This window comes from Sarcophilus harrisii, chromosome 2 (assembly GCF_902635505.1).
Source record: "Sarcophilus harrisii chromosome 2, mSarHar1.11, whole genome shotgun sequence".
NCBI classification, from domain to species: Eukaryota; Metazoa; Chordata; class Mammalia; order Dasyuromorphia; family Dasyuridae; genus Sarcophilus; species Sarcophilus harrisii.
Window position 1 is genome coordinate 655,856,658 of NC_045427.1, and position 12,428 is coordinate 655,869,085.

The following is a 12,428-nucleotide window of genomic DNA, read 5'->3' on the forward strand; positions in this document are numbered from 1 at the left end:
TAATTTCCTCAAATGGAGAACCTGTAAGCTAGTTCCTCATCATGCCTGGAATGCGCTTCCTTTTCACTTCCAGCTTTGGATTCTTTAGTTCCTTCAAAATTCAGCTGAAATCACTTCTTCTGAAGGAAGTTCCTTGATTCCCTTTCCCTCATTCCCCCATTCCCGGTGTAGAGTCTTCCCCAATACCTTCCATTTCTTCCATACATGAATATGTATGTAAATGTATGATATGGACATACATGCACACATATATGTATATATTATATTTTTTACTTGTTTCTAATTGTTTGTGTGCTCTTCTAACACTTGTCACTTTCTTTTTTAAATTAAAAAAATCGTATTTGTCAATCTGATGGGGGTGAGGTAGGATCTCATGACTGCTTTTAAAACATGTATTTCCCTGATAATGATAGAAGAATCTTTTTTATAGACAGCCTAAATTTATTGCCTTGAGCATTGCCTGTTGGTATACTAAGACCATTTTTCAACTGGGCAATGAATGACTCAATCTAATAAATTTAAATCATTTCTTTTATATCTTGGAAGTGAGACTTTGATTATCAAAGCTTGTTATAAAGATTTTTTTTTTGGCCAATTCTATCCCTTTTAATCTTAAGTATACCATATTTGTTTGCATAAAACCTTTTTTAAGTTTGTTTGGTCATAAACTTTTCTTATCTCCATATGTTTGAAATGTACTTTTCCCGATTTTTTTCTAATCTGTGTATGATGTGACCTTTTCTACTTAGGCATTTGGAACTCAAGGGGTGAAGTATTGGACCAAATCAAATTTCTGACAACCTTCTGTCCAGTTTCACTGGTAGTCCTTATGGAAGAGTGAATCACTGTCCTAATAGCTTGGGCTTTGTGTTTACAAAGACTCGGTGTGAGATAAATGTGTACTTATTGTTCTTCTGTAAGATCTCTCTATTTTTTTAAACCAGTATCAAATTTTGAGAATTACTGCTTTGTACCACAGTTTGAAATCTTGCGCTGTCAGGGTTTCTTTGTTCCATTTCTTTTCATTATTTCCCATAAGAATTTTGACCTTTTTTTGCTTCCCTATGATTTTATTTTTTCTAGTTCTATAGAGTAGTTGATTAGTATGGCAGCATAGCTTTAAGTATGTCAATTTATGTGTTAATATCATCGTTACTACATTGACTTGTCATTTTCATAACTTAATAATGTTTTCCAATTATTTTGGCCTACTTTTATTTCTCCAAACAATAGTTTATAATTGTGGCTATATAGCTCTTGTGTATTTTGGTAGGGAGACTTCCAAGTGTTTTATGCATGTTATTGTCATTTTTAATGGATTTTTTTTCTTACTATTCATTCCTACTGGATTTTATTGGCATTAGAGAGAAACACTAATAATTTATGTGGATTTTTTTATATTCTTTATTTATATCCTTTTTTATATCCTTTATTTCCTTTATATCCTGAAAGTTTACAGAAGTTATTAATTATGCCAATTAACTTTTTAGCTGACTCTTTAGAGTCCTTTAAGTGGTCCATGACATTATCTGAAAAAAAGCAATCATTTGGGGTCTTCTTTATCTCTCTTAATTCTCTCAATTTCTTTTTCATTTCTTATTACTTGTGCCAGCATTTTTAGTCCTATGTCAAATAGAAGAAGTAACAGTGAGTATCCATGTTTCATCCATGGATTTATTAGAAAGGATTCTAGTTTATCTCCCACATGACAACAGCTCTTTGTTTTAGATATTAGGTCGAAATACATTGTTATTTTAAAGAAAGCAATGCTTATTCTTATATTTGCTAATATTTTAGAATATTACATTTTGCAATTTTTTGGATCTATAAATACAATCAGATTTTCTTGATTTTCATTATTAATGATTAATTAAATTTATTGCTTTCCTAATAATGAACAAATGCCACATTATAGGTACAAATCCAACCTGATCATGATGTTTAATCTTCATAATATATTGGGATGTCCAGTGAGACTGGAAAAATAAGTTAAGACCAAAGTGTAAAGGGTTTTAGAAGCTAAACAGAGAAGCTTACATGTTGTCTTACAGGCTGTAAGAAGCTACTGGAGTTATTTGAATGGAGAAATCATATGATCAGATCTTAGCTTAAGCGACATTACTTTGGCAGGAGTGTGTGGGATTCTTCTTAATTCTAGTACCTTCCCTTTGTTATTATTTCCATTTTATCCCATATATAGCTTGCCTGTGCAGTCATCTGTATGTTTTTCCCCTTATTAGATTGTGAGCTTCCTGAGCATAGGAACTAATTTTTTTTAATCTTTCTTTGTATTTCCAGTATTTAACATGTGGCTCGCACATATGTGGTGGGCTCTTAATAAATGTTTATTGACAGGCTAACTGGGCTGGATTAGACAGAAATGGGGGGAAACTGAGTCACTAGTTCAGAGATTATTGGAATAATTTAGGTGAAAGATAATGAGGGCCTAACTAAAGTAGCACTGAAAGGGAGGGAAGAAGGTCAGACTTGTTCTTAAGGGCCACAGATTGGGGGGATATTTGAATGAAGGTCTTCTGGCTTTCCACAACATGCCCTCCATGGGAGTCTGATTCTTTCGAACAGATCTCTGAAGGGTTTCACCAACAGAGCCTCTCATCCTTCAGTCCTCCCAGCCTGTGGTGCTAATGCCAATTGATAGCAAACTCAAGGGTCTAAGCACACTTCCTAGAAAAGTCTAGAGGGGAAAAGTAAAAAGAAAATGACTCATTCAGATGAAGAATTACAGGAAACGAAGGTGAAGAGTCAGGGCTGGACCAGCTCTGGAGAAATCTGCCTTATTCCAATTGTTTTGAAGTCTTTTCCTTTTTCTCTTTCCAATTTCTGGTTGAGTATAAGCCCAAATGGGCATGAAGTCTAGGGATAACGATGGAAGAAGGAAAAGGAAGAGGAGGAGAAAAGGATGGAGCCTGAGGAAGCAGAGGAGAAAGAGAAAGATGTAAAAGGAGCAAAAGAGGGAGCTAGAGAAAGTTCCACAGTGGCAGGGACAGCCTCAGCTACAGCTTCTCCTCTGCCCACACATGGGTTTTATATAGAAGATGTTCAAAACTCTGCTGTATTGAAGAGAATAGCTGCAAAGGAACAAAAGGAGGAGAGAAACTGAAAGTTAATTAGTAAATATTATTTCTCAAAACAGAATGTAAATTCCCTGAGCACAAAACCTTGCATTTTTAGTAGTATAGTGTAAGGCCTGATACTTAGGTGACATTTAATAAGTGCTGTTGGTTAAAACCAATGAAAGAAATTAGTAGTGGGATCATAGCTTTGGAATTTGAAAGTCAGACAATCCAATGACCTCTTTTATACATTTAGGAAAATGGAGGCCAAGATTATCTTAAGAGCAAAGTGCTGGGCCTGGGTTTTGAGTCAAGTAACAGGCTCCAAGGCTGATTCTTACTCCATTGCACCACTCAGTCAGCATCTACTCCCACTCCTCCATCTCGTCTCCTTTCCCCCTCCTTCCCTCCGACTTCTCTCCTTTTCCCTCTTCCTCTTCCTCCAAGTCCTCTTTCTCCTCCCCACTTCCTTCTTTTCTTCTTCTTCTTCTTCTTCTTCTTCTTCTTCTTCTTCTTCTTCTTCTTCTTCTTCTTCTTCTTCTTCTTCTTCTTCTTCTTCTTCTTCTTCTTCTTTCCTCTTCTTTTTTCTCCTTTTTCTTCTTTCTCCTCCTCCTCCTTCTTCTTTCTCCTTCTTCCTCATTTATTTTACTTAGAAACCTTTCCCAAAACCTGATTATCTTTCCAGTTCTAACTTTGGGAGCCAAAGCCAAGAGGCTCCACAAGTGATAGTTGCTCTCTCCAGCCCATTGGCCCAGAAGAACCACATGGATGACACTATGCTGCTTTTATCTGGACAATCTGTTCATAAGTATGGTTTTAGATATATCTAAGATAGGTTGAAGGAGGAAACCCCCTCCCTCCATAAAATCTCTCTTGCTAGAGTAGAGCAAGCTGTTCCATGGAAAAATTGAACTGTGGTGCCCATGGAAAGGGGATCACAAGAGTCCCTTTCTCTGCAGGGAGTTTTCAGCCACAAATCAAGGCTGATGGGATGTGATAATCTCAGGATTGACAAGGGCATGTCTCTGATATTTCAAGACTTTTTCAGGGGATTCATAGAGAAATATTGTTCAGAGATCATCTTGGGAAAGAGGGGGTCAAATCTCAGGCCCTCTCTCCTCCATCCCTATGTGAGAAAGATGGCAAACATCATTTTCATTTCTAGATTGTGGCCATTTTGGCATTTCATTAATTCTGTTTCTCCAGGGATGAGGCACTTGTGGGCAAAGGGAGATATGTGAAGGGGGGGAATGGCATGGCTGAGATTAGACAAATCTCTGTCACTGTGTGTCCATCTGTCCATCCATCTGTGAATAACCTGTAATTATTAATAATATGAGTGATGTCATCAACACTTTGGCAAGAATACTAAGCCCCTGAGACTGCCCTGGAAGCGGGAAGCATAGGAGAAAATAGAGGAAATAGCCATCATGTGTTTGCACTGTAGCCGAGGAGAAATCTGGCTGCGGCATGTCCCTGCCAAACTGCCCTCCACGGAAGGCCAGGAGCATATTGGGTTTTCTCATAAACTTCCAATGAGATCAGATTGGCTCCATCTCAAAGCAACGCCTCGGATATAAAAAACATGGCATGCACACTGCGAGGAAAATGTAATTCCAAGGGCTTCTGATGCCAGGAGAGACACCCAGAAACCTTCAGAAAAGCAGAGATTTGTGGAAGCCATGAAGGACTTTTGAAAGGCAAAACATCACCCAGGGGGTCTGGGTTGGGGAGGAAGGTGTGTAGTGCTGGGGAGGCTGGAAGCTCAGCTCGCACGCTTACCAGCTGAATTATTTGGGGGTAACAACTCCTCTTCCTGAGCCTTAGATTGTGCTTCTATAAGAATAGTTGGTTGGGTAAGGTGACCTCTACAGGTGATCAAGAGTATTGTCAAGACCCCAGTCTCTGTGACCATGGCCATCTCACATCCTCCCAAGCTGTAGGGTCCTCATTTGAAAAATGATGGGTGTGGAGGTATCTTCCCAATGCATCCAGTGACACAATGGTCCTTTTGTTTTTTTATGACTTTAGCTTGTTCAAATGTTGTCTCTGCCAAGAGAGGGCACTTTGGGAAATGAGGGAAAAGGGGAAATACCCCTGGTAGGAATCTGTTGAATTGGAACCTCAGGGAGAGGGAACTGGAATATCCTGGGCTCCTATTATTGTGGGTCTGCCCGAAATTGTGGAAAATGAGAATGTAAAATGAAGCTATTTCCATGGCTTCCCCTTCCAGAGACTGAGTATTTTCAAAGTCTTCCCTCCTCTTTGAGCCTCCAAGGTGGAAGTATCTCGTGGCAGCTGGATCGACATACAGCAGGACTAGAATCTGTTAGAGCAAAACCTGACAATGCTCACCATTGTGCTCCGTGTTTTGGGACCAGGAGTAGCTTATGACACACAGGGAGCACTTAATAAATGCATGTTAGGGACTTCGGTGCAAGTCCCACCTCAGACACTTAATGGTTTTCAATCCATTAGTCAACAGCCATTTAGTATGACGTGCAAACAACTTGGAATATATAAAATAAATACAGACTAAAGGAGATGTCATCTCAGTGGGAAGGTGCCAGTGTGAAGAGGAGAACTGGAAAAGCCTCTAAAGACAGTTTTCTTAACTTCTCTCTGCCTTTAACGTCTCCATGACCTCAAAGTCTCTTCCCACGTTTAGCCAAGGATCCTATGGTCCTATAGTGAGGGACATCTCGTTTCACTTTTAAACAATTCTGATGATTCTCATACAAACCCTCCACTTCACAATCCTCCTACTACTGGAAAGATTCTGATAAAATCCCCCCAAGTTGCCACTGGCAGACGTACCACTTGGTCCATTGCTTTTTGCATGAGTATGGAGGACAGAGCCCAGCTCTCAGTGTGGAATACTAGACATCCTCAAACCAGCTGGGATGCACATTTTTGGGCAAAGATTTTTACTGGCTTCCTCCACAACTCATCATATTCTTGGCTTATATGACTTACTGGCTGGCTGGTACGGGTTGTGTTTGGTCTCTCTCAGGATGTAATGTCACAAATGATGTGGAAGGAAGAGGTCTGGATTTGGGATTGTTATTAACACTTTGGTTGAAGGTTTCATGCTTGCCCATTTTACAGATTGTTCTAATTTGGAAGGAATGAGTGACCTATCTGAATGAGAATCAGGATGTAAGATGAAGTCATATTTTAGGCTAAGAAAATGGAATTTAATAGACATAAGTGTAAAATCTTATACTTGAATTAAAAGAAAAAGAATCAACAATGGGAATTAGAAAGGAAGGATATGGATAGATCATTACAATGTGATCTCAGAGCTTTTGTGGATGGAAATCAAGTATAAATAAAGACAGGGGAACGGCCTGCAGCAAAATGAAGGCCATGTTGGCTGCTTGGAGACATAAAGCACTCTGAAATAAGGACAGAAAGATTTTACCATCCTGCATCCTTGTTGTAGTGTATCAGGCTTTTTCAATTCAGGGTGTCACATTACAGGAAAAGAAATCAGGACATTGGAGGGTACCCCCATGACCTAGCCCAGTGCCTGGAACACAGTAGGTCTTTAATAAATGTTTTTGTTTGTTTTTTGATTGGTTAGTTCAATTTAGAAAAAGGCAACAAATCTTGTGGGAAGACTAGAACCCCCACTGATTCCAATTGGCTGAAAGAATTGGGGATGTTTTACCTGGAGAAGGGCAGATTTGGGGAGAAGAAGATGGTTGTGTTCAAGTCTTTAATGGGGAGAACAGTGGGTGAAAATTTTGTCAGGGAAGCAGTTTTTAGCTCTAAGGCTCCCGACTCTCAGAACTCTCCCAAAGTGGAATATTTTAGAGCATTGGGAGATCATGGATTCCCTAACATTGGGAACCTTCAAGTGAAGCTTGATTGGGAATACTTGGTGGAAGTTTTAGAAGAAATTCCTCATACTGTGAGAATTTGTGTTTCTATGAATTAGGACGTGGGTGAAAATCCCTGACCTCTCGCTGAGATTTTGGCCACTTCATGGCAGGGAATTTCCTTTCTTTGGGCATCTGAGGCGTCCTCTATAAATGGAGCAAGTTAGCGCTCTTTCATATTCTCTTCAGCTCCGATTCCATGGGTCCTAGGAACGTCCTCTTTGATAATATGGTTTCCTACCTGACTTGTGCTTGTTAGCATTTCCCGGCCAACCTGGGTCCCCTCCAGCTCTGGGCCTCCTCACTCTGAGGTTGTCAGGGAGGGAGATTTTTCCATTCCAGACTGTCGAGAATCTGGCTCTCCCAGCACAGAGAAAGCAGTTGATATATGTTGTTGCCTGGCTGGGCAGGTATCCCTGAGATGTATGATGTCTCCATCCTCCCCCCATTTCTGTGTCCTTCCTCTTATGGAAGCTAATGGGCCACCCTCCCCTCTGGAAAGACCCCTGGATAGAAGGAATGTGCCCAAGTTGTACTTTACTAGGTCATAGAAATCCTTGCAAAACAGTCTCAATGCTCCTTATCAATAAAAAATAGATGTCAGAGATGAATTCCCCCGAGAGTGGCAGCTCACCCTGAGGCAGAATTGTGCCTGCATAAGGCTTGTTTTAGGTGCAATCCCTCTTTTTTATCTCTTCCTCCTTTTTTCAGGTGCCCACCTGATAATGCATTGGACTCAGATGATCTAGGTGCACACCTGTGCTTGGTGGCTAATTAGCTTTGTGATTCTGGGAAAATCTCTTCTCTCTAGGCCTGTTTCCTGCCTTATAAAAAATAAAATAGGCTGAAATTTTCCAAACTGTGGGCCCAGGATCCCCGATAAAAGACCTTGGAACGAATTGCAAGGAGTTCAAAAACCCATAAGCGCACTCTTGAATCTCTTACCTGCCTTGTCTCAATCATAATTGGCCAAACACCAGCTATGGACGACTTTCACAATCCATCTCCTTCCCAAACACTCATATGCCACCAAATGGGATTGGAAGAAATCGTGAAACTGCACTGACTCAATTCCAAGAGATATTGCTGTTACCCAATCCCAAAGGGGCTCTCATTAGCACAAGGCAATGTGATTTGCCCTCCTTCATTGAGTTACTCTCCTTCTTACAAGCAGCTTTCCATTTCATCTTTCTCTAATGTTACCTCTTTCTCATTTGACATCCCCCAACATTCCTTCTTCATTCTGTTCTGGGATGAAAAAAAGTTCTCTTTTCTTGTCAAAGTGAACCCATGACCTTAAGGCCATTCCTCTTGTTTTCTCCACCCTTGCTGTGTGACCTATCCAGCTCACTTCACCTTATTTGCCTCAGTTCCTCACCTATAAAAATGAGCTGGAGAAAAATATGGCAAACCACTCCAATATTTTTACCAAGAAAACTCAAATGGGATCATGAAGGATAGGACATCACTGAAAAATGACCAAATCGAACTGATGCTGATGATTCCCAGATCTATTCAATTTTTTCTCTATTCTGAGCCCAGTTTTTCTAAAGTAAAATTCTGACCAAATTATCTATGTGTTCAACAAACATCAGTGGCTCCCTATCATCTCAAGGATGAAACAGAAAGTCTTTTATTTCCCATTTCGAGCTTGCCTCCTTCCTGCCTTTACAGTCTTCCTACATTCTACTGCTCTCCACAGCGAGCTCTTCACTCTCTAGTTCAGCTCTTCCAGTCAACTTGCTGTGGCTTATGCATGAAACTCAATCTCCTACCTCCATGCCTTTGCACTGTTCTTCTCATAGTCTGATGTACCATCCCTTCCAAGCTCTAACTCTTGGAATCCGTGTTCCTCAAAGACACATTCAACACACTTCTCCTAAGAGTTTTTTTCTGTTTCCCCTCACCCTTACCCCTAACCCTTTTTCTAAGATTGCCTTCCATCTACTTCGAATTTGCCCAGTTAGTTCTGCTTTTTATCTGTAGCTTCTTCCATTAGAATTTAAACCCTGTAAGGACAAAAACCATTTAAATTTTTTCTTTGAATTTCTAGGCCTTAGCATTGCATCCAGAACACACAGGAACTGAACAAATATTTGTTGATTGATAGATTATGTTCCCCCTTTCCTCCTATATTCACACAGTTCTCTTCAACCCTTGCTGACAGGTTCCAATTCTGCAGGTCCCAGGGAGAAAGACAATAGACAAAGAATGGCACCTATGGGAGGCCTTTAAAGAAAGATTACAGTTCCAACGGAGTCCTTTAATTTATGGAAGGAACATTGCATTTGGCAGAGTGGGTTTCAAATCCTGCCCCTGATATTTATGACTAGGGAGACTGTGGGCAAATCAGTTGCAGTAATTCCTCTAAGCATCAGTTGTGTCCAACTGCTCACTTCTAGGGCTCTGGAGAAGCCCCCAAAATGCCCAACACAACTCAGAAAGCCCAGATTGCTTTTCTTTGGGAGGGAGTTGGAATCAGGGTAGCAATGCAGCGCCTCCCTTCTGTCTCAACTGGAGAGGTGAGAACCTTCCCTCTAGATCAATGCGTTTGTTGAGGAAATTGTAGAAGAAGCCATCTTTGATTCTGCCCTTGCCCTTTTTTTCCTTGTCCTTCTTCCTCGGGCATCCTCATGACTTACTTGTCAGAGATCAGAGAGGTAGAGAGAGCCTGGGGATCACAAGAGATGGCTTTGATCTTGATCTTTCCTGGATATGAAAATTTGGCAAGTTGAGGTTACAAACTTAGGTCTAGTTTCCCCTTCGATAAAATATGAGTTTCAGGTGTGATGACTTTTCAAGTCCTTTTTCAGCCCTGACATTTCACAGGAAGTCATTGGGGATTGGTTTTCACACCATTAAGTTTCAGGGGAATGGACTAGAAAATCTTTAGTTTTCTTTTCAGTCCTAAAATTCTATGAAAACTCCTCAGTTTCCTCATCTGGAAAGTGAGGAGGTTGGTTTTGATGACCAACTCTAGATACATGCTTGAATGAGTCATTGAGATGACCTTCACAATTTCTTCTCTGTTAAAAATTTGATGAAAACTCTCGGGGTCTCAGTTTCCCCATTTGTAAGAGGGGGAAATCTAAAGCAGGCCCCCAACTCAGCAAGAAGCCTCTGAATCTGAGTTTGCTTGTCTAAGTTGTGGCCTTTAGCTGGGGTGAGATGTGAGCTTTCCTCCTCCTGGGCATATTGAGCCTTTCCTTGTCTTGCCCCCTTCCTTGGCGGGAACACTTGCTCCCCCTCACCTGATGCACCAGAGCCCTTGCCACCAGCTGACAGCTCGCTTGTTTGAGCTCCTTTTGAGGTACTTCAGTCTGTCACTTGATCTCCATAAAGTTCACTCATTTGCCTCCAGCCAAAGTCTGCTGTGACTTTCAGGACTTTAAAAAATCACCCACATTCGCCTCTTGAAGGGAGTAGGGACTTGAGAGGGAGAAACGGGCATCTGAGCTCTCTTTGGCTGCTGAGCATCCCCAAAGGTACCGTCAAGGCGAAGAGTCTGCACCTGGGACGTTGGGGAAGTCTTGCGGTCGGGGTGGGCACAGGCCTGGCTCCTGCCAGCCTTCTGCTCACAGGTGGAGGAGGGCACTGCTAGGCCCATTGCACACTGGGAGATATTCTAATGCATCACAATTACAGGCACACCTGTGCTAAATACCTCTGTGAGCATGGGCCAGCCATGTGGCTCTGCGGGAGCTCCAGCATCCTCCGAATAGCTCATCTCGGTACCCCGCCAACAAGCCACAGGTGTGCACCGCGGGAGCAGCTGAAACTTGGATTTGAAGACTGTCCTGACAGTTCTGGGTCCAGGATACATCTGTCTTTGCCAGCATGAGAGCAATGAGGAAGGATTGAGGTGTTTACTCAGGGCTCCAAAGAGACCGGTATCAGCTGAATTTCCTCAGAGCTCCTACACATTATAAAGAGGTTTTCACAAGACCCTCAAACTATCAGCTTAGAGTCAATCACAGGTCCCTGGAAGAGACTCTAGAGATAAATCTCCTCATTTTACAGAGAGGGAAACTGAGGCCCAAAGAGGGGGCTGGAATAAGTCCAAGAAGTGCAGTGAAAGCAACACTGAATTTGGAATCCCCAAACGAGTTCTGAATCTTGCCCCGGCTCTTTTCTATCTGTGTGATATTGAGTGAATCACTTTATTCCCTTTGCCTTCAGGTTCCTCTTTCAGAAATGGGGAAAGAATGGCCCTGGATGAACTCTGAGATCTCTTCTAGATTCAAATATGTGATTCTATAACCCAGAATCCAACCTAGGGACTTAAAAGAAAAATCCAGTCCTCTTTCAACAGCCGTGAGACTGGGAAGAAATAATTTTCATTTAAGTATACTAGACACCCAAGGATGAATGATACTCCAACTCAGAAGGTTTATAGAAGGGCTTTCAGAGACTATACAGCTTGAGTCACTTGTTTTTACAAATGAGGAAACTGAGACCCACAGGTGTCATATCCAATCCACTGAAAAATCTCTCTTCCAAACTTCAGTCCTACAAATCCCCCTGCTTAAGGGTATTCATAGTTGGATGTTTTGTCAGCTCCCTGAAGCTCAACATGTTCAAATTAAATTCATTACTCCCTCTCTCAAGATCTAGTTTCTGACTAATTACTATTACTTATCATTATCAAAAGCACCACTATCCTTCCAGCCACCCAAGTCCTTAAGACATGGCTTATCTTAGACTCATCCCTATCCAGTATCCAATCCATCACCGAAATTGTAGAGGGCTGAAAGTCTGAAAAAGGTGTGCTTGATCAGACAACAAACACTTAAGGCTAATTACCTATTCGATGTGAAATAATGACTCTATTAGCACATATGTGGATAAATGGCTTTTCTCACTGTTTGGTGCTTACTGAATGTTTGGTGTTAAGATAATTATAGACATGGATTTGAGGACAGCATAAGAGATGGGTGAGAGAGTCACTTTGCGGTAGGATGAGGAGGAGAGAAGTTGGTGACCTGGGATTGGTAAGCTTTGTGGCAGTTTGTCTCCTCATTTCTCCCTCTAAAGATCAAGGACTTTAATTTTTCCTGACTCTGGCTGGACCCCAAGACTCTCCAAAGAACTAGCCCGTACTTCACACAAAACTTTATTTTTTCCCAGTTCTGTAATATCCCCATATCCATTCAGCACCCTAGGTCAAACCCTTATCACCTTTTGTATAGATTATTTCAACAACCTTCTTACAGTCTCTCCCTACTTCAGTCCATTCTCCAAATTGTCCTAAAGTGGTCTGATCACGCCAATCTACTAATTAATAAACACATCCTTCATTTTCAAAGAGGACCAATAACATCATTGTATAACATGTACATAAACATACATGCAGATATATGGTTTTATATGTGTGTGTGTGTATATTTTATATAGCTTTATTATATGCCTTCCCTCAGCAGATTATAATCTCTCTGAAGATAGGACTTCTTCATTTGTGCCACTCTATCTC